Below are 24,120 nucleotides of genomic sequence, written 5' to 3'. Positions count from 1 at the left end.
ACAAGACCAACCCCAACTAAATTACCAAAAGTGAGCCCAGTTACTCCCTTGGTTTGGCTATTAGTAGGTTTGCTCCCACCACCACTGCTATTAATAGGGGCACTAGGTGTAGCATTAGGGGTTGTGGTAGTGGGAGGCTTGGTGCTTTTCTTTGGACAACTGGCATCAGTTGTCCAATGGCCTTTTACTTTACATAAATAGCACCATGGTTTCTTTAATTGATTAGAAGAGGATTTGGACCCACCACCCCCACCCGAGTGTTTTTGTGGGCCTGATGAAGACTCATTTTTAGATTTGTCCCCACGCTTGTCTGAAGACTTACCATCATTCTTCTTGCCATCCTTGTCACCCCCTGTATGAACTTTTCTGTTCACTCTTGTTCTGACCCATTTGTCTGCCTTCTTTCCCAATTCTTGGGGAGAGGTCAGACCTGGGTCCACTAGATATTGGTGTAACAAATCAGACACACAGTTATTCAGAATATGCTCTCTCAGGATTAGATTATATAGGCTTTCATAGTCAGAAACTTTACTGCCATGTAACCACCCCTCCAAGGCCTTCACTAAATGGTCAACAAAGTCTACCCAGTCTTGTGAAGACTCTTTTTTGGTTTCTCTGAACTTAATCCTGTATTGTTCAGTGGCTAAGCAATATCCATCCAAGAGTGTATTCTTTAAAACTGTAAAATTATTGGCATCACTTTCCTTCACAGTAAGGAGCCTATCCCTACCCTTTCCACTGAAAGATAGCCATAGGATAGCAGCTCACTGCCTTTGAGGGACCCCCTGTACAACACAGGCCCTCTCAAGTGCAGCAAACCACTTGTTAATGTCATCCCCCTCCTTGTAAGGGGGAACTATCTTATGCAGATTCCTAGACTCATGCTCTTTCACAGGATTACTATCTGTAATACTGCTGCTGCCACCATGGGGTCCTAACCCCAACCTCTGTCTTTCTTTTTCTAAGTCTAGGGATTCCCTGTCTAGGGCCAGCTGTTGCTGTTTAAGCTTCAGCCTGGACTCTTCCACTCTCAATCTATTGAGCTCCCTTTCTAACATTCTGTCATCAGGGTGGGTGGGTTGGGCATGCTTTGACACAGAAGAATGGTGTGAATGAACAGAGGGAGAATTGTCCCTAACAGTTGGCACTCTAACAACTTGACCTGCAGGAATGACATCCCTACTGTGATGAGAACTCACATTAGTACCAGTTATGCTAGGTGGTCTGCTAAGGGGCAAGTTGGAAAGAATACCATCTAACATTCTTACTGGGTCTACCCGAGAATCAGAGTGTGAACCATCTGCTAACTTCTCAATTGATGTGCCAGCTAAGGCCTTATCATTTTCAATGAGCATGTTAATCAACAATTTTCTAGAGGGATTTTTCCCTACCCCTAAACCTCTATCAATGCAGAGACTCCTTACACCTTTCCAGCTAAGGTGGTCATAAGCAGAGCTGACCAGATCAAGAGTAGGACCTGTACCAGACATGATAGAAAAAGGTTTAAGGGACAGAAAAAGAAAGAAAAAGTTTCAGAACTTTTTAAGGAAACAGAAAAAAACTTTTTCAACTTTTTAGAAACTTTTTGAAAGTTTAGAGGTACTTTTCAGCACTTAGCAAATAGAGTAAGAGAAGAAAAGCAAAACTTTTTGGTTAGGTGTACATACACTGAACTTGTTTTGTATATTTTTCTCTTATGAAAAGTACAAAATGACAAAGCGGTAAGCAGTTGCAAGTACTTATCCCACCGCTGCACAACCAATGTAGGAGGCTGGCCTGGTTTGTAGTGGGTACCAAGGGGTACTTACACTCTGTACCAGATCCAGTTATCCCTTATTAGTGTAGAAGAGGTGTTTCTAGCAGCTTAGGCTGGTAGAAGGTAGCTATAGCAGAGCAGCTTAGGCTGAACTAGGAGACATGCAAAGCTCCTACTATACCACTGGTGTCATATGCACAATATCATAAGAAAACACAATACACAGATATACTAAAAATAAAGGTACTTTATTTTTATGACAATATGCCAAAAGTATCTCAGTGAGTACCCTCAGTATGAGGATAGCAAATATACACAAGATATATGTACACAATACCAAAAATATGCAGTAATAGCAAAAGGAAGTAATGCAAGCAGTGTATAGTTACAATAGATTGCAATAGGAGCACATAGGTATAGGGGCAACACAAACCATATACTCCAAAAGTGGAATGCGAATAACGTATGGACCCCAAACCTATGTGAGCTTGTAGAGGGTCGCTGGGACTGTAAGAAAACAGTGAGGGTTAGAAAAATAGCCCACCCCAAGACCCTGAAAAGTAGGTGTAAAGTGCACCTATATTCCCCAGAGAGCACAGAAGTCGTGATAGGGGAATTCTGCAAGGAAGACCAACACCAGCAATGCAACCAAAGTGGATTTCCAGACGAGAGTACCTGTGGAACAAGGGGACCAAGTCCAAGAGTCGCGACAAAGTCGAGATTGGGCAGATGCCCAGGAAATGCCAGCTGAGGGTGCAAAAGAAGCTGCCACTGGATGGTAGAAGCTGTGGATTCTGCAAGAACGAAGAGGGCTAGAAACTTCCTCTTTGGAGGATGGATGTCCCACGCCGTGAAGAAGCTTGCAGAGGTGTTCCCACGCAGAAAGACCGCAAACAAGCCTTGCTAGCTGCAAGGGTCGCGGTTAGGGTTTTTGGATGCTGCTGTGGCCCAGGAGGGACCAGGATGTCGCCAATTGTGTGAGGAGACAGAGGGGGCGCCCAGCAAGATAGGGAGCCCTCACAGAAGCAGGCAGCACCCGCAGAAGTGCCGGAACAGGCACTACGAAGAAGAGTGGACCGGAGCTCACCCGAAGTCACAAAAGGAGATCCCCCAACGCCGGAGGACAACTCAGGAGGTTGTGCACTGCAGGTTAGAGTGTCGGGGACCCGGGTTTGGCTGTGCACAAAGGAAATCCTGGAAGAGTGCACAGGAGCCGGAGCAGATGCAAATCACGCGGTACCCAGCAATGCAGTCTAGCGTGGGGAAGCAAGGACTTACCTCCACCAAACTTGGACTGAAGAGTCACTGGACTGTGGGAGTCACTTGGACAGAGTTGCTGAGTTCCAGGGACCACGCTCGTCGGGCTGAGAGGGGACCCAGAGGACCGGTGATGCAGTCTTTTGTTGCCTGCGGTTGCAGGGGGAAGATTCCGTCGCCCCACGGGAGATTTCTTCCGAGCTTCTAGTGCAGAGAGGAGGCAGACTACCCCCACAGCATGCACCACCAGGAAAACAGTCGAGAAGGCGGCAGGATCAGCGATACAAGGTTGCAGTAGTCGTCTTTGCTACTTTGATGCGGTTTTGCAGGCGTCTTGATCAGTCAGCGGTCGATTCCTTGGCAGAAGGTGATGAGAGAGATGCAGAGGAACTCTGATGAGCTCTTGCATTCGTTATCTAAAGAATTCCCCAAAGCAGAGACCCTAAATAGCCAGAAAAGGAGGTTTGGCTACCTAGGAAGGAGGATAGGCTAGCAACACAGGTAAGAGCCTATCAGAAGGAGTCTCTGACGTCACCTGCTGGCACTGGCCACTCAGAGCAGTCCAGTGTGCCAGCAGCACCTCTGTTTCCAAGATGGCAGAGGTCTGGAGCACACTGGAGGAGCTCTGGGCACCTCCCCTGGGAGGTGCAGGTCAGGGGAGTGGTCACTCCCCTTTCCTTCGTCCAGTTTCACGCCAGAGCAGGGCTGGAGGATCCCTGAACCGGTGTAGACTGGCTTATGCAGAGATAGGCACCATCTGTGCCCATCAAAGCATTTCCAGAGGCTGGGGGAGACTACTCCTCCCCAGCCCTGACACCTTTTTCCAAAGGGAGAGGGTGTAACACCCTCTCTCTGAGGAAGTCCTTTGTTCTGCCTTCCTGGGCCAAGCCTGGCTGGACCCCAGGAGGGCAGAAACCTGTCTGAGGGGTTAGCAGCAGCAGCTGCAGTGAAACTCCGGGAAAGGTAGTTTGGCAGTACCCGGGTCTGTGCTAGAGACTCGGGGGATCATGGAATTGTCTCCCCAATGCCAGAATGGCATTGGGGTGACAATTCCATGATCTTAGACATGCTACATGGCCATGTACGGAGTTACCATTGTGACGCTATACATAGGTAGTGACCTATGTATAGTGCACGCGTGTAATGGTGTCCCCACACTCACAAAGTCCGGGGAATTTGCCCTGAACAATGTGGGGGCACCTTGGCTAGTGCCAGGGTGCCCACACACTAAGTAACTTAGCACCCAACCTTTACCAGGTAAAGGTTAGACATATAGGTGACTTATAAGTTACTTAAGTGCAGTGGTAAATGGCTGTGAAATAACGTGGACGTTATTTCACTCAGGCTGCAGTGGCAGGCCTGTGTAAGAATTGTCAGAGCTCCCTATGGGTGGCAAAAGAAATGCTGCAGCCCATAGGGATCTCCTGCAACCCCAATACCCTGGGTACCTCAGTACCATATACTAGGGAATTATAAGGGTGTTCCAGTATGCCAATGTGAATTGGTGAAATTGGTCACTAGCCTGTTAGTGACAATTTGGAAAGCAAAGAGAGAGCATAACCACTGAGGTTCTGGTTAGCAGAGCCTCAGTGAGACAGTTAGTCATCACACAGGGAACACATACAGGGCACACTTATGAGCATTGGGGCCCTGGCTGGCAGGGTCCCAGTGACACATACACTAAAACAACATATATACAGTGAAATATGGGGGTAACATGCCAGGCAAGATGGTACTTTCCTACACCCTCGCTCCATATAAAGTCAATAATGGGAATGGACCTTACAGACTTCCTTGACTGCTCCTTAAATCATGAAGGAAGCATTCCGACTGAGAGACAGATGTTGGAAGGTGGAAGCGTGCGGCAGCCCTGCCAATTAGATTGTGGAAACCAGCTATATCCTCGGGTGGAGAATCTGAAGGGCGAGGAGGTGGTGGAGAGGGAGTGGAGGCTAAGTAGTCATCCCATTCCTCAGTGGGATGTACCGGGGTAGAAATCTCTCCTTCTTCCTCTTCTCCCCCTGAAGTGGCACCTTCATCTCCAGGGGGGGCAGCTAAAACGGAGTGAGGTGTCATCCTGGGAGTAGCTGGAGGTGGAGGGACGTTTCTTGGTGTAACAGGAGAAGCTGGCGGTGGTGGTTGATCTTCTGCTGTAACTGGGAACCTCCTCCTATAATCCTGTAACATTGATTGTAAATCCTGGATTAAGGAGGAAGGCATCTGTATAGAGTTTCTTGGCTGAGGTGGTTGGTAATAGCGTTGTTGATATGAGTAATATGGTTGGTATTGATCATACTCATCATCGTCGTCCTCTTCCTGGTATTTAACGCGTAGCTGTGATGGGCTGTGCGCATCTCCAAATGGACCCTCATCCGATTTCTCCCAGTCCAGTAGATGACTGAGTACTAAAGTTGACACCTTGCTTGGTGAAGTGTCTGTAGGATAAATCTCCGATCTGGGCAGAGATGTGATCCTGACCATGGCCCGAAGATCAGGAGACCTGGAAGAGGTAGGAATAGCCTCTATCTGTCTCACAGGCACCTATGGCATAGTAGATGGTGTCAATGATGATGGTGCCGTCAACGGTATTGTAATCAGGGATGGTTTTTCCATCGACGACGGTCTCGTCGACGATGGTGTTGATGATGGTGTCGACGACAGTGTTCTCGTCGACGGTGGTCTCATCGACGATGGTTTTGTCGACGGTGGTCTCGTCAACGGCGGCCTCATCAACGGTGTCCTTGTCGACTGTGAGACAGCCGACGACGCTGTCGTTGGTGGTATTGTAGTCGACGGGGCTTTCGTTGACGGTGTTATCAACGACGATGTTTTGGTCGACAAAGGAGTTGATGTTGTTAACGAAGCACTCCGTTCTTGAATCCTTGTCAACGGAGGTTTGATAGAGGAAATAGGAGCCCTTACCGTTGACGTCAATGTAGTCGTTGCCGACGATGGTCTTGTCGACAAGCCGGTGGAGATGGTAGATGTAAACACTGTCGTCGTCATCACGGTCGTCGACGGTGGTGTTGTCGTCGACTCAATTTTCATGATTACCTTTCTAGAGGTAAAAGGCTCAGAGGAAGGAGAAAGCCGGTACGACTCCTTCTTTTGAAGAGGAGAGGATGGCTCAGAGGAAATTGAAGTCTGTAAGCCTTTTCCATGATGTAATTTCTGCCTCTTTCTAGATTGTTCTGCCCGGCCCAGGTCCTCAGATTTGGACCTTTTGTGTGGCCTTTCTGACTCACTCTCCTCACCTGAAGTACAGGATTTTGCCTGTAACCATGTCAGGAGTCTACCCTCACGGTCTCTGAGGGTTTTTGTGGAGAAAGTACGACATATCTTGCAGTCCTTCACCTGGTGTTGTGGGTGGAAGCAATACAAGCAGTCCTTATGTGGATCATCCACATTGACCCCGTTCTTTCCACAGGTCTTATAAGGGCGGAAAAGGCCTTTTCTAGGAGAATCCAACATTTTTTGAGTTCTTTGAGAGAAAATGCTTCTGAAGAAGTAGAAAACTGAGCAGAGCTCAGGGAGACTCCCTTCACATGACGTGCCGTACAAAATCTGAGGGAAGGAGCTTCTCTGGAGAGTGTTCTAGAGGGTGCTGGTGCCTGATTGGCCAGCAGGCAGGTTTGGGTCCTTTTCACAAAAGGACTTGGATAGGCTATATGAGTGGCTGGTATTTCCATTATAGCCTATGGGGAAAAAAATCTATTTGTTAATTATTGCTATTTTATGTACTGTGGGACTCCCACTTCGACGACGGGGATGATTCAAGCATGTGAATTTATGAAAGATCCAATACTGGATAAGTTAAGTATTCTTTGTTGAGACTTTGGTTTTAGAGAGGTGAGATGAAGCCATGAATGTCGTTGGAGAGAGACCCCATGGCAGTATTTGTGTGCTGCTAGTAGAGGAGAAGTCTGCTGCTGCACTGATAATTTGGTTCGATACCATTAGGCCTTCACCGAGAATCTCATTAAAGACCTCTCTTTTATCGCTTGGGAGATGCTCAATAAATTGTTGTAGCAATGTCCAGCTGCTAGATGATCAAAGCCTTAAGTGAAATAGTTACCTCTAACCGATGCCATCACATTCAGATGCTGCATTTCAGAACTGCAAACTCCCACACAACAACTGGGTCTGGAGTTGGGTCCATGCGTAGGAAGGCCAGATCCTGGTCGGAAGGATGATACTTTTATCTGGATTCTTGATAGGTCAGGCTTGATTGATGATGGGGTTAGGACAAGGTGCATTGCCGGTCGGGTTTAAGAGACCTAGAACCAGGGTTAGCAAAAGACATAAGGCTGATCTAGGCTGCAATGTCTAAAAAATTACAAATGTTGTCGGTGTTGGCGTGGACACTGGAATGTTTTATTTATTGGTACCTCTGACTAATACTTCTTGAAAGTTAGAAATAGCATTCACCGGTGAGATGCCTTGGGGTGGAGAATCAGAAAGAATCTGTGAATATCTCCCTGTACTTGTGGAAGAAGTATCAGTGGTGTGTCTGGATCGAGAACTTCTATAATGATGTTGAAGGTACCAGGAGTGGTGTTGTGAATGATGCCTTGAAGAAGAACAAGATCTGGTTCTCGCAGTGGCTCTTGGTGGTGGTGGTGCTGTAGGTGGTGGTGGAGGAGTCGGCTGTGGAGGAGGAAGCGTTGAAGGTACTGGAGTAGGGTCAGCTGGTGCCTCCCTTGATGGAGAATAGGTGTGAGAGTAGTCAGAATCTGGAGAACTGTAGCTATGTCACTGCTTTCAGTGTGCTTCTTGAAGTCGTGAAGAGCCTGAAATAGTGATCGACATGACCTTCCTCGCTCTGTCAACATCAATCTACTTTTTGCCTACAAACGATGTTGACATCTCGACGTAGGAGTATGTCTGTCGGTGATTGAGTGCCTCGATGTCGATCTTGACCTTGCTGTTGAATGACCATGATACATCGACGTCGCTAAAGACCTCGACGGTGACTGGTGAGAGAGTCTGGTTGTCAATGAGCACCTTGACGTTGATGCCTTTCTGTGGGTCAACGGTGTTGTCATCACCGTCGGTCTCCTACGTTTTGACGTCAATCTGTGGATTTCTTACACATTGGCCCATGGATAGACGTGAACAGGTCTGCGCTGTACCTCTTCTCAATGTTGACCAGGACTAATGATGTTTTTCAGCCTTTCTTTGACTAAAACACCCTCAAGAAGCTGATGACAGAGGCCTGGTAGAAGACAGAGCCTCTCCTCGCACAGAGGTCCCACCTGCAGACTGAGTGTTCTGCTTTCGCCACTCCTCTGCACCCTGAAAGCGAATCTTCTCCCTGTCACAAAGGGTGTGCCTGGAAAAGGTTTTGCAAATTTGACATGTGCCAGGACTATGAGTATCTGGAAGACAGAGAATACATACTCTGTGAGGATCAGTCTTGGCCTTCTTTCTCCCACAGTCCAGGCACTTATCAAAAAGGGATGGCATGTTTAATAATAAAGAATGCAAATTCCTGTCATAAAATGACAGAAAAAGGTGGGGTAAGACCAAAGACGTAGAGTGCATAAGTTGTCAGTAAAATTCAGAGGTTAATTTTCTTGGAAAAAACAAAGAATTGGCTGAGCTCAATGCTCTAGGGTCCTGTCAGCAAGAGCCGGAAAAAGAACTGAAGAAACTGCCACCAGCTGTGCATGATGGGATACTTCTTAAAGGCATAGTCTATATTTTAGCCATATAATAACAGCCTATGGGGCTACTCTGTCCTCCTCTCCTTCATCTCTATCATACAAAAGGGGTTTGTGAGGGAGAGTCATTCTGCTTACAAATGTGCTGCCTCTTTTGTTTCTTCAGAGTTCAGCCAGTGTAGCCTATGTACATAGGCAGCATTATTTGTCTCTTTATTAAATGTCTTTACAGGCCTTCCTGAAGAAAGGCGCAAAGTTCCACTTAAGAAGATATTTGAACGAAGTGCCCCAGGGTCCCCACACATGGACGGGACTATTCAGTGCTTATAACTATACATGGAAATCCCCTACAAGAGAAGGTATGTTATTCTTTATTCATAGGCTCTACATCAAGAGACATTACATCACTTGTAAGTTTTGGGCCATTTACTTCACAGTTATTTTTCATACTTTTAAATCACTTAATTTTAACATTACAAATGTTTATATTATATAAATGTAGAGGTGTGGGTTTAGTGTCTATTTTATAACTGTACATATGTATGTGTTTGTATGCGTTTGAGTTTTACACAATGGTGGTCACCATTGTGTAGTTATTGTTAAGTTAGTTTCTCACAATAACTCTGGTGCCTTTGACAAATCTGCACACAATTTTCAAAAACAAAAGTTCATCCACAATGGCTTCTTCCTGGAAAATGTCATGCTTGGCGGAGGCCAAGAAAAATGGGGTCCCGAAAGTGTGTTTCCCATAGGAAACTTTGCTGTGCAAAACATAAAACAAATGTCTGAACTTAATTAAATTAATTTGGCAAAAAGTTAGAACTGTACTCTGAAAGGCTGCTCTTTGTGATTTGCTGTAAACCTGTTCAGCCTTTTAGGAAAAATTACATTTAAAAAGAGGCTTGTCTTGGACAAGAAAGGGTTAACGTTCAGAAAACGTTAGCTATCTCGAAACCGTTGTCCAAATATGTTCTGACTATCAAATTTAAAGAGGAGTAGTAAATCCTAATTGTCTTGTCACAACATGAAAAATATGTTGTTGTAGCCATTACAAGACTCAAGGACATGATCATTTCGTCCTGAAAATAAAGTCAAACAATATAAGGGGCATATTTATGAAAAGTGGTGCTGCACCAAGTGCAGCGCCTAGTGCCCTCCCAAAATCCACCATGTGTGCGCCATATTTAACTTATGGCGCACCATGGTGGTAGTTAGGGAACAAGCGCCAGAATTTTGGACGCTTTGCAGAACTAGCATAAAAAATGTGGACATTAATTCTGCAAAGCACCCAGAGGCCCATTGTAACCAATGGAAGCCTCCTTTTAACGCCTACCCTCAGCAGGCGTTAAAAGTGCCAAAGAAATGACGCAAAGAAATCTCTTAGATTTCTTTGCACCATTTCCCCCCCCCCACCAATGAGGGAACACCACCTTTGCATACATTATGCTTGGCACAGGCATAATGTAGCTCAATGCTTATATTACGCCACTTAGTAAATATGGCATTTTAAACCATCGCCACATAAGCATAAAAAATGACACTAATGTGTCGTTAGATTGGCACTAGCCCCTCTTAAATCTGGGCCTATAGGTTGGCATGGTGAGCACCCCTTGCCCCCAAGGGCTTGTGGTTGGGGGGTCACAAGGGCAACCCTTCTTGATTGGCTAGCCCGAACATGAACCAAATGTGTCAACCATTACAGGACTCAGGGTCATGGTGCCTATTGAAAAGCATTGTAGTGAAATCCAGGTTTTGAGGGTCACAAAAGGAGCGCATATAAAGAGTGATAACACATTTCAGTCACAGTATTTAATTTTTGAGGGGTGTTTTACACATTTTTGAAATTCTGGTGAGTTCTCAGCTTATTTCTCCTGTGAAAAAGGCTGACCCTCAAATAAGATTTGATGAACCATATTGGGGAGACTGGTCTCTCATGATTGACTCACTTAGGTTTTGAAGGTGCTCCAGAAGCTAAAATTAGACCACATTTTTGATAGGTTTACACTATCTTCCTCAGACATATAAGAACAAAGATTATCTGAGTAAAACATGTACTTCCAACAGCAAGCCGCCTGTTAGTAGATTTCCCAGTGTTCTACTGCAGTCTCCCATGGTGTTATAATGAACAACTAGAGCGATTAACACACTGTATATATGGCAAAAGCGTGGTACCCCTAAGCATCATCTTGATGTACTCAAAGCTGTAAGACTGAAAGGAATTTCCCTCAGAGGTTCTTCAGTAAAGGAAAAAAATGAGGAGTTTCTTTTTCTCATAGAAATGATGGTTAGTGCTCTTGACAGTTAAAACCATGACACATTTTCTACAAATTCTTAAATATCTTCCTCATCGATTTCATAAAAACAATCTGACATGCAGAGTGAAACATAAGTCTAACACTAGCAGCAGTCTGTCATGATGGGGGCACAAGGCATAGTTAGTTCATTAAACTATAACTGGTGTATTTCAGGTGCAACTGTTATAGCCCCTCCCGTCGGGAATAAGACGGGTGCCAGAATTTAATAACAGCACGACATACGTCGTGGACCACACCAGTGCTGCCTGCTGTTGCCCTTCCTCTTTGCCTTGGCGATAAGGCAGTTGGCGGAGTTGCTGCGGGTGGAGGGCCGGGGCAAGGGAATTGTTCTGGGTGACCGTGAACATATTGTTTTCCTTTATGCAGATGATTTACTATTTGACCTATCAGATGAAGCCTGGGATAATGGCCCATTGCTGAGATGGCCATAATACCTGCCTATTCCCGGTTCAGCATGGTTCTCCAAGACCACCAACTGCCTCGCCAGACTTAACTTGGGCCCTCACCACCTTTAAATATTTGGGGTACAGGTCCACTATACGCTAGTGGATTTGCAGGAGACCAAACTAGGCGGGGTAATACGAGTCCTTTGATCCACCTTAGAATCTGGTGCTCACTTAAGCTGCCCCCAGTAATGTGCATTGATAGTTCAAAAATTGTGATGCTCCCAAGGCGGCTGTACTTCTCCTGAACCTCCCAATTAGCATACCAGTGTCCTGGTTCAGGCAGCTGGACTCTCTCCTTAGGTAACTTGCATGGGATCGGCCCATCACAGAGTGTCCCTGGCCACATTACAACATCCACTACCGAAGGGCGGGTTGAGAGTCCCTGACTCCGAGCTTTATTTTTTGGTGGCCCAACTCCAATGGATTTCTCCATGGCTAGATGGAGTCTGTCAAGAGGATGTGAGCCATATTGGCCGAGTACCCAATCAGGGTGCTTTGTTGGACAAACTTATAAGTCCAGAAATTAATGCTCCACACCCGACATACTAGCGAAGGTGGCACTGTACTGCTGGCACCACTGTGTCTGACGCACTGAAAGGTGAGCATTATACGCCCCAGTCTTGCCACTGGTGGCCATCCACACGATGACCCCATAACCTACTTCATGACAGCTCAGATGGGAGACTGGATTAACACTGGGTTAGTAACAGTGGTGACTGTTTACACATGGGCTTGCTGATGCCCCTTGAAGAGATGATGACTCAAGGAGACCTGCCCCCTGGTCAGTTCCCAACGTATGAAGCACTGACTAGGTCCTACAGGGACCTGTGGAATAGCTGTGATGAAGAATCCCAGATGTGCAAGTTTTACAACTACTGATGACAACGGGCACAGCCTGACATATGGTAACTTGGTCCCACAGGGCCATGAATGGGATGGTGAGTGGACCCCTTAATGGTCTCAAAGATATATGGGGGGCAGTGGTGGGTCACAACATCGTGGATCCTGAGTGGTGCAGGATATTATCATATTACCAAAGATATCTAGGAATACGCGCCCAAAATATATACAATTTAATTTCACTCACATGACATGCCAGATCTCACACCGAATACAGGCCATCTATGGCGGGAAGCCGAAGGGATGCCATCAATGTGCACTCTTGGATGCTGACATCAGCCACCTGACATGGGGTGGCCCCTGACTGAGGGAGCTTTGGATCTTGGTGCAAGACAAGCTAAACAGCGGCCTGGGTCACTCCATTCCATGCACTATGGAGACCTGTCTCCTAGGTACATTCCCCAGGCCAGATTTCTAGATTTGGCAATTGCACTGGCAGACCAATGGATAGCAATGGCCTGGAAGGTCACTGTAAGCCCCAATTTTGTGGTTTGGAAAAAAGATGTGACTACTGTGGCAAGAGCAGAGGAGAGAGCAATGCAACGGGAGGAAGCGAGGGCGTTGAACTACCTCCCCATAGCTGGACTGTGGGTAGAGGTCGCAGATGCATGGAAAAACCACACAGATGATGCTGGCCCAAATATGTAAGGCTTTGACATATCAAACATGACGGACTTAGAGACTGACTGAGTGAAAGTTAGAGAGTCGCCCTGGCGGCGCCATGCTGTGGCTGCGTTCAGGTCTACTGGCAAAGGCTGAGGATACCTCCCCCTCCCCGTACAGGTGACACTTTCCACGACCGGACCTCCCTCCCTACCCAGACTTGGGTGTGGTTTGGCAGGACCTGACAGTGGCCCTGGGGGCTCCCCTCACCCAGAGGGACCCCTCGCACAACATTACCTACTGAAAGCAGCGTGTGATCACTTCGAGGCACAAATTAGGGGGTCCTTCCCCACTTCCTAGTTCGTTATACTTTATTTTCCTCTTGTTTCTTTTCTTACACTCAGTAGGGTGGCTATTGATTAACCGACCAACTGATAAATTGCAAGGTTCAGTGGCGGCTGCCATATAAAGTGTTGCGCGGCAATATAAAAATAATAAAAGAAGGGCACTTACCTTATTTACTTGCCATGAAGTCCTCCTCACTACAGTGTCTTCTGTCTTCGAAGCTCCGGTTCCAGGAAGCTGCACTAACCAATTTTGGTGCTGCTCTCATGCTCTTAAATAGCATGAGAGAAGAGTCAGGATTGGAGGAAGCGACCTCTCTCAGCGGTCTTAAGAGCATTGGAGGCCTGTGCTTTTTCTAGCCCAGCTGTCTTAAGACAGGTGTGTTAGAAATGTTTAAAGTGCGCATGTCAGGTTGGCCGTTGCAAGACGGCCGGCCAAAGGTATATGCGCACTTTAAACATAGTGCATAGCTTCCTGCTGCCACTCAGCAGCAATTGCCCTGCCCCGTCCCGACACTCAGTTCAGGACGGGTAGCTGAAAAACAAAATGCAAATAAATAAACTTTATTACCATTTAATTTTTCAGTTGCTCCAGGGCATTTTTCCAGCGGGGCAAGGCTCCTTCGCTCTCAAGGAGGAGCCGCCCCTTGTAAGGTTATAAACCATTTGCCTCTGCCTACCATAGATCCACACACAATGGGGACTACAAGTCACAGGCTCTACATAGACCCACTTCCAACATAAATAAACCCCTTGGTATGCTAATGTATAATCCTGAATGTGCTATAAGCAAATGGTTGTAAATGACAATATTAAAACCTGCAAATAAACACAATTTTAAACATAAAAACTGGCGTATTTCAATGGGTTTTCATTTTTTTTAGCATTAGCTCATGTCCCATTGTAAACAACCACAAAGGTACACCCGATTTACTAACTGCAATGTGAAGACTCCCAATGTAAAAGAAGACTGACATTCATGTAGCAGATGCATTTTAGACATGAGACGTTTCCCGTTCTTTGTTAACAAGGTGGGTCTGCATCCTACCCTTTCTCTGGACAATGTTCAATGGCCCATCCTTGAAGGCTTTCAATAGGCAATTTAAAATACTTCCGTGCTATACATTTACGTCTATCACTTATGCACGTTCTTTTCTTTTAGCACATTTGTGTAATAGCACGTTACACTAAAGCTTGCGAACATGTTCTGTGCAACATAAAACACTTATATTGAACGATTGTAGTAGAACAGAACCGTCACCAGTGGGTAGAAAGTGTGAACAATTCTAAGCACTTAGCAATATTTATAAATCATTCACGCATCTAGAACAAATCATAAATGAGTTGTTAGCATTCAGGCCCATAAGGAGTTTGTATACAGTTAGTATTAGACAAAATGGGCCAGATATACAAGGCCCTAGCTCCTCTTAGTGCCACACTAGTGACATTTTTTTATGCTAATGTGGCATTAAGGAGGCAATTCTCCTTCGCCATATTTACAAAGTGGCGCAATGCTTGCATTGCACCACTTTGTAATCTCTTGCACCACATTATGCCTGTGCCAGACATAAAAAATGGTGCAGTGAAATTTATATTTCCCTATGCCAATTTTTAGGGTAATTTTTAATGCCTTCTCTGAGCAAGCGTTAATATGACACGTCCATTACTTTAAATGGGCCTCCCTTTACTTTGCAGTATTAGCGCCACAATTTATAGCTCTAATCCTGCAAAGTACCACAATAGCGTCATAAATTTTGTCGCTATTGTCCTAATGTGCGCCATGGTGCACTGTATTGTAAATACGGCGCACGCATGGTATGATTAGGAGTGCACAAGAAAAGTGGCACTTCACAGCTGATGCGCCAATTTCTTGTAAATCTGGCCCTATGTTTCTCACAGGCAGATGAAAGCTTCCAGGACTTATCTGCTCCCCAGTGGTAGTCTCAAAACGTTTCAACCTCTACTGTTTCACTGGTTTCCTGAGAACTGTGCCTGGTGAATCCTGTTTGTAAACATGAATAAAGTCTTGTTAGTGCCAATTATGTCAAATGTTTTCAAAAGATAGGCAATTCTGACTACCCTCCAGTGTGAGCAATATGTTTAATGATTAGTAGGAAGAACATCTATTTTTCTTTTTTTAACCAATTATATTAGCATTTGTTATCAGCACTCATACATAGGCCCAGATTTATGTGGGCATAGCACCATTCCAATGCCACATTAGCATCATTTTTTTACACTAATGTGGCTTTGGAAGGCCAAAAACACAGCACCATATTTACAAAGTGGTCAATGCTTGCCTTGCGCCATTTTGTAACCCTTTCCGCCACATCATACCTGTGCCAGGCATAATGTATGCAAGGGGAGCGTTCCGGCGCTGGGGGGCCAAAAAAATGGTGCAAAGAAATCTTGGCATTTTTTAACACCTTCTGTAGGAAAGTGCCTTTTTTTTGGCATGGTTACCCCCATTGTCTGCCTCTTGCAGGCGCCACTTTTCAGAAATCTGCCCCATAGTTCTTATCTTTTATAAGATATGTGTTCAGTATTATTAAACTCAATATAAGATTGGTCGAATTATAGCTTCTCATTGGTGATATCAGGGAGCAATTTTAAGAGCCCCTAGCACCACCGGAGCGTCACTTTTCGTATATACAAAGAGGTGTACCGCCATTTTTTGTGGCGTTATGCCTCCTTGTAAATATGGGCCCCTCCGGCGTAGTTTTCTGCACCAAAGGGGGTTGCAATGGGTGTAGCTGTGGACGTTACACCGCAATCCCCATTGTTTTTGATGCTGCCTCAGATTTACAAGTTGACGTAAACCTGAGGCAGCGCCAAAAACTAACGCCACCCCAGGGGTAGCATTAGCGTGGCAAAACGAGGAGGAATGCTTTTATTCCTCCTAATTTTTAGCTTTTTCTGCAGCACACAGGAAGAAGCAAAATGCCATGGACTCCTGTTCACGTGCAGGAAGGGACACCTTCCTGTACATAAACAATCTATCACCTCAACGCAAACACCCTTGCACTATGGTGCAAGGATGCCTGCGTTGGCTCTAGGCAGCTTAATTTAGCACCAATGCAGGGGGAAACGCAGGGGTGTGCCATATTCCTCTAAATAAGGCACACCCCTGCATTTCAAAAGTGCTGCAGCGCAGTCTTGCTGCCGCATTAACATAAATCTGGGCCCAGGAGTTTCTGGTTCAGTCTTTACAACCCAAAAAAACTAACTATAACAACATAAAACCTTTCATGTAATAGCAACAATCCATTTATGCCAACGAATACACAGCAAACTTTCCTGTCCAGCTAGGCATATCTTATGTCCCTGGAATCTGTTACTGACATTTAACATCAGTAGCATCTATTATTCAAACTGCACACAGGTTATTACGTTGGCAAGGGGGGTGTCCTCTCCTGTGCCTGAAGTAAATAGCGGTAATCCAATATAAGGGAAGAGGGGATGGTATCGGAAGGTGGGTCTGGGCAGGCAGGGGTAGGGCGTGAAGGAAGGGAGGGGAGAAGCGGTGGGAAGTGCTATATTATTGTGAAATCAAAGAGGAGGCATGACCTGATAGCCGCATGTATTATTTTAATCGTCTACCTCCTCTTTATACCTTTGTAAATCAAATAGTGGCACTTCCCAGTCTGTCGCTATGTGGAATTTATACAGCATCCATTTTAGGACATCCTCATTCCTCACTCCTCATCTCTACTTCTCATCCCTGCTTCTCATCCATCATCTCTACTTCTCATCCATCATAAATCATCCCTACTTCTCATCCATCATCCCTGCTACTCTTCCATCATCCCTACTTCACATCCATCATACATCATCCCTACTTCTCATCCATCATCCCTGCTACTCTTCCATCATCCCTACTTCTCATCCATCATACATCATCCCTACTTCTCATCCATCATCCCTGCTACTCTTTCATCATCCCTACTTCTCATCCATCATACATCATCCCTTCTTCTCATCCATCATCCCTATTTCTCATCCATCATACATCATCCCTCCTTCTCATCCATCATCCCTACTTCTCTTCCATCATCCCTGCTTTCATCCGTGCGTCTCATTCCTGTTTCTCATCCATCATTCCTACTTCTCATCCATCATACTTCATCCCTACTTCTCATCCATCATCCCTGCTTCTCTTTCATCATCCCTACTTCTCATCTTTCATACATCATACCTACTTCTCATCCATCATCCCTGCTTCTCTTCCATCATCCCTGCTTCTCATCCCTACTTCTCTTCCATCATCCCTGCTTCTCTTCCATCATTCCTTATTCTTATCCATCATCCCTTCTTCTCATCCATACTTTTCATCCATCTTCCATCATTCCTACTTCTAATACCTCCTCCATCATCCCTACTCCTCATCCATCATCCCTACTCCTCATTCCTCATCGCTCAGTCATACCAACACATACATGCCCAAAACAAGGAAAAGGAAGAAACAATATATGGCCATGCAGTGCGAAGCGGCGAGGCAAAAGAAAAAAATAGTGCGACATGAGATGGGCGTGTTGCAAGCCCAAAGATGTAGATTACAACATGTTGAGAGACAGCGCTTGCACGCTGCCTAGGCTCGACCTAATAATAGCTACACTAACCCTTTGGTCAGAACTTTCTTTGTTGCTTAGGCAAATGGAAGATGAATTCCTAGTGTGACATTAGTCCAAATGAAATTGAAGGCTGATTGTGGTCAAATTGAGCTCCCATCATATTTTAGTCCAGCTGTTCACAAAAGGTGTTTTAACTCCATCTTTTGAATAAGTATTTGTATTCACTCGATCTCCACAGCAATGGTGACCAAGGTTTAAAGAATGATCTCAGCCATCCTCTTTTGTGATCTTTAGATGATCCCTTGAGACCCTCATCCAATCATTTCCAGATCGGTGCAAATCTAATCAATAGTTCTATGCCTAAAGAAATCTTGAATCTTGGACTTGCAGTACTTTCAGACAGTTTTATGGAGGCTAAACTCGAGCAGCAGAATTTCATTCAGTAACAATTTATCTTTCATCCCATAAGTAGCTCTTTACAGTATTTGGCACGTTTATAAGAATTGTTATTATTTTCTAATTGAAATGTTCTGCGAGCTCTTTCTGCCCCTTATCCCTTCCATAATCAACTCTCAATGAACCATCTGTTCCAATTAGCCTTTTTAGTTAGTACTTGTATTGATGCTAATTTAAGCACAACTTTAAATATCATTTAATTAGCCTCAGCCATGAGTCAGCATTTGTGCGTGCTGTAGGACAAATCCATTTAAATGTGTCTTAAAGGTCCTGGACAGTGTTTTGATTTTCTACCAAAGCCATTTCCAACCTACTAATATGATGTAGTCTATGAATGCGTGTTCTTTGGTCAGAGTCCCTAAGTCAGGCCCCATAAGGATCTAGGCCTTGTAGTCACAAGCATTTATAGATGCCTATATACTATTCGTAACACCACATTTACTTATTCTTTGGGTTTTTTAGGTATCACTCCATCTGCTTGTACTCTTCCAAAGAATAATTCAGTGTATGACTGAAAGGACCTTCTAGCTTTGGTGTGTGTCTGAGTCAGAAAGAAACCAATGGGTCTCGACCCCTTGCAGTGTCTGTGTCAAGACTTAGGTACAGTAGAAGGTGAAACATCCCCACTATGGGCCTGACTTACAGTTTGGCGGCCAGGTTACTCCGTCACAATGGTGACGGATATGCCATCTGCCAAAATATAAATTACATTATTTCCTATGGGATTTATAGGAAATCTGAATCAGGCCCTATGTCGCATGCATTGCACTGCAAGACAATAACTTCACATCCACTGCGTCACAATGAAGTGTAAGTCAATTGATGGAAGGTAAGAATTGTAATGACAAGGATGCAGTATTACACTAGGTGAATAGTACAGATCTGAGTGGAGTGTCATACAAGGGCTGGAAAGCAACTCAAAAACTCCATAGCCTGCACATGGAGCAGTCTTCTACCACATACGTATGAGGGCACCTTGTTTTTGGGAAGGCTGGTAAAAGATTTTGGAAGGGTGTGGGCGGCACAGCCTGGAATCCAGGACAACACCATGTAATTTTTGGGGATCAAGCTTTGAAATTGGACTGTTCTTTTATGGAGTGCCAACACAGACCCTTCAAAGTAGGGGTCATGTGGTCAGAGTGCGTGTCATGCCAAAACCGAGGTGGGATGCATAGTTCAAGGCTTTGCATACTTTCAGTGTGATTTAGGGACCCCCATCGCAGTAATAAGAGATCGTGTTGCTACAGCGTTCTTTTCAGGAATGAAAAGTAAATCTACTTTAAAAAAGTCACAAACAAAGCTGGGACTCAAATAACAGCTAGACTAGAATGTACCCAACGAAAATAACTTTAATCCAGTAAATCAACTTAATTGATGGATATCTGGTGGTGGACTGCTCAAACCCCACCTTTAGCTCTGAAAAATGATAAACATGATTGTCACACCGTAGCACCGATATACTCACATGACTGAATGAGGTTAACAATTACTCGTCATATCAAAAATGATCCTTTTATTAAAAAGTACTCAAAGTCAACACAGTCATCACAGATTAAATAACAGGCAAGATACACAGAGATAATCCGTCTTTGATCAAAATAGTTTATTCATTTAAAACAAGCATTGACAAAGCCAACAGGTCTCGTCTATACAAGAGCTGTTGGCTTTGCCTATGTGTTGTAGCCATGGTGTACACCAACATGGCTGCTGTCAGCATGGGTAAATGTTAGTAGTGTGGAGAAAAGTTGCATGGGGGGGTCGTAGAGTGGAATAATGAAGAGTGGAGTAGAGTGTTGTAGAGTGGAGTGGCAAAGAGTGTTATGTATCGGAATAGCATAGAGTGAAGTCACGTAGATTGGCATACACTGGAATAGCATACAATGCAGCTTCGTAAAGTGGAGTGGCGCAGATTACAGTAGAGAGGCATAGAGTGCTGTGGTGTAGAGTGCAGTTACGTAGAGTGGAGTGGCGTAAAGTGGTCCACAGTGAAGTGGCATAGAGTAGAGAGATGCAGAAGGCAGTGGCACAGAGAAGAGTCAAGTGGCATAGAGTGCAGTGGCGTAGAGAGCAGAGTAGAGTCGAGTGGCATAGAGTGCAGTGGCACAGAGTAGTGCAGAGTAGAGTATCAAAGAGTGGTGCAGAGTAGAGTATAGTCCAGTAAGGATAAGTTACTTACCTGTAAATCCTAGTTCTCTTCCAGGGGTATCCTCATCAAAGTCATAAACATTGAATATTCCCGCCCTTGTGCGGGGACCCCGGAGCATATGTAAAATACACACATATAAAGTATGAAATATGCACGAAAAATATGCATATAGCATTTTTAGTAGACATATCTTTCATACTAAACTCATATATACATGTGTAAAACAGCAATGCAGGCTATAATCATAAACAGGCTAAAATGCTTTATTTCTATGAAGTTTTTTTTTTTTTTTTTTTAATCATTATAAAAATTACAATAGAGAATAAATATCTACCCAAGCCCCCAAAACTGGGCTTAGGGAAATAAGCAGTAGTAATCACTAGAGAAAAAGAGAAAAAACTACATTGAAAAACAATGGAGCATTCTTAGCCAATAGGCTGCATGCAGGTTAACACAGGAGAACCATAAAAACTTTGGCACCGTGCCTTTAAGACCCTGAGCACCTCCAGTATCCCACCATGCCTCAGGGGTGAAGGAGAGGTGACAGTTGGTTCACAGTTAGGTCAGTACTTTTTTACGGTGACAATCTGTGTAACTGATTCGAAAGATAGTCTGTCCTGCACTTCTAGGAGACGTGCGTCCGGGGAGGAGGGTGGGTTGTTTATGACTTTGATGAGGATACCCCTGGAAGAGAACTAGAATTTACAGGTAAGTAACTTATCCTTCTCTTCCAGGGGATCCTCATCAATAGTCATAAACATTGAATAGATTAGCAAGCCCATCCCTAAACTCTGCGGACTGTCTAATAGAAGTGCAGGAATAGATACATATTATGCAAACAAATTTCTCAGAGAGGCCTGCCCCACTTGGGCATCTGCTCTTGCATCGGAGTCCAAACAGTAATGTCTAGTAAATGTATGTACAGACTTCCATGTAGCACCCTTACAAATCTCAGATATTGGAACATTGTTAAGGAGGGCAGCAGTAGCCGCTTTTCCCCTTGTGGAATGCGCTTTAGGTCTAGCTAGTAGTTGTTTGTTAGCCAACTGGTAAGCATTAACAATACAAGAAACTATCCATCTTGATATTGTTCGTTTAGATGCTGCCTCTCCTGTCCTCAAATGACCATAATTTACAAACAAGTGGTTGGAATGTCTAATCAATTTTGTTTTATCCAAATAAAATTTCAGCACTCTTTTCAAGTCTAGGGAGTGCAACGCTTTCTCCGCCGGAGTCTCCGGATTGGGGAAGAAAGTCGGTAGAGAGATAGTCTGATTGATGTGGAATTCTGACACCACCTTCGGTAGGAATGATGGGTGAGTTTGCAGAACCACTCTATTGTCGTGACAAACTGTGTACGGTTCTTTGGAAGACAAAGCCTGAATTTCACTGACCCTCCTCGCGGAAGTAATGGCTACCAAAAAAGCCCTCTTCCACGTAAGGTGCTGCAAAGAGGCTTTGTGTATAGGTTCGAAAGGAGGGCCCATAAGTTTTGACAATACTATGTTCAGTTCCCATGGAGGAGAGGGTCTCCGAATGGGCGTAAAAACTTTTTTCAAACCTTCTAAGAAATCCTTGACTACTGGTTTCGTAAAGAAGGATTCCTGAGAAGGTGACTTACGATAGGCTGGAATGGCAGACAAATGTACCTTAATAGATGATACCTGCAGACCGGACTTTGCCAGATGGAGTAAGTAAGACAATATCACATCCTCCTGAACCCGTATGGGATTCTGACCTTTTTGACAGCACCATATGTAGAACCTCTTCCACTTAAACGCGTAAGAACTCCGCGTGGAAGGTCGTCTGGACTCTTTCAAGATGTTCATTCACTCCTGCGAGAGCCCTAGGTGCCCATACTGGATGAATTCAGGAGCCATGCTGTCAAGCTCAGAGAGGGTAGGTTGGGATGCAGAACTCTGCCCTCCATCCTGCTCAGAAGATCCTGTCTGCTCGGCAGCCTCCTGTGAGGTTGTTCCGATAGGTTGAGGAGATCTGTGTACCAGAATTGACTGGGCCATTGTGGCGCTATGAGAATCATTCTGGTGCTGGATCTGTAAAGTTTGTTGATCACTACCGGTATGAGGGGAATCGGTGGCAAAGCGTAGAGAAATATCCCTGACCAGTCGATCAACAGGGCATTCCCTCGAGATCCCGGATGGTAGAACCTGGATGCGAAGTCTGGGTATTTCTTGTTTACTTCGTCTGCGAAGAGATCCAATTGAGGCCGACCCCATTGAGCGAAGATGTCTTCGACGACTTCGCCGTGTAGGACCCAATCGTGGGCGTCCTCTAGGTGTCTGCTCAGGAAATCTGCTTCCACGTTTTGTTGACCTGGTAGGTGAACCGCTGTAAGTGACATTCCTCTGGCCAGGAGCCAATGCCAGATTGTTTGGGACTCCCGAGATAGGGGTAGGGATCTCGTTCCCCCCTGTCTATTCAAATAATACATTGTGGTTGTATTGTCCGTTTGTATTAGGAGAGATTTCCCCTGAATCGATGGAGCAAAAGACTTGAGAGCCAGATGGACCGCTCTGAGCTCCAGCAGTTTGATGTGGTACTTCTTTTCGTTGTCGGACCACAGGCCCTGAGCTTGAAGGGGACCTAGATGAGCCCCCCATCCCTGAAGAGACGCATCCGTTACCAGAGTGTCGGATGGAATTACCTGGTGAAACGGAGCCCCTACTGACAGGTGAGGTCTGTGCATCCACCATTGCAATGACTGACGTGCTGCTATCGGTAGCCGCACTCTGTCCTCCCAGCGACCTGTCCTTTGGCTCCAGTTGTTCTCCAACGCCTCTTGGAGGGGCCTCATGTGCAGCCTGGCATTTGGGACAATGAAAATGCATGATGCCATGGAACCCAGCAGAGATGTCACCTGACGGGCCGTAGGTGCGTCGTATTTTAACAGGTCTTGACACTTCCTCTTTATTGATAATAGTCGTTCCTCCGAAGGATACACTCTTTGGAGCTCTGTGTTTAGTATAGCTCCCAGGTAGGTGAGGTTCTGTATTGGAGTCAAGGTGGACTTTTGGTAGTTTACTTGAAGACCTAGAGACTCGAAAACCTTGAGCACAATGTCCCGATGGTTTCTCGCCTGATGCGGAGAGGAAGCTTTCAGTAGCCAGTCGTCTAGGTATGGGTAGATGAAGATTTTTTGTTTTCGAAGATGTGCCGCTACCACTGCCACACATTTCGAGAAGACGCGGGGGGCAGATTTCAGGCCGAATGGTAGCACTCTGAACTGATAGTGCTGTGAGGCTATCTGGAAGCGCAAGAATTTCCGATGCTTGGGAGCTATCGGGATGTGAAAATATGCATCCTGCAGGTCGATGGAGCACATCCAGTCTCCCTGATGTAGCTGAGGGAAAATCTGGTGAAGAGCCAGCATCCTGAACTTCTGTTTTCTTATGTACTTGTTCAGAAGCCGTAAGTCCAGAATTGGTCTGAAAACGCCCTCTCTGCCTTTTTTCGCCACCAGAAAATAACGGGAGTAAACCCCCTTTCCTCTGTGCGCAAGTGGAACCTTTTCTATTGCCTTCTTTCGTAAGAGGGCGAGAGCCTCTTTGCGCAGTAGGCTGAGATGAGATGGATTGCATTTGGCTGGTGGCAAGTGCGGTGGAGGTTGTTTGAAAAGAAGAGAGTAGCCATTTTCGACAATGT

The sequence above is a fragment of the Pleurodeles waltl genome, chromosome 12 (assembly GCF_031143425.1).
Source record: "Pleurodeles waltl isolate 20211129_DDA chromosome 12, aPleWal1.hap1.20221129, whole genome shotgun sequence".
Classification (NCBI taxonomy): domain Eukaryota; kingdom Metazoa; phylum Chordata; class Amphibia; order Caudata; family Salamandridae; genus Pleurodeles; species Pleurodeles waltl.
This window is presented reverse-complemented; position numbering follows the sequence as displayed.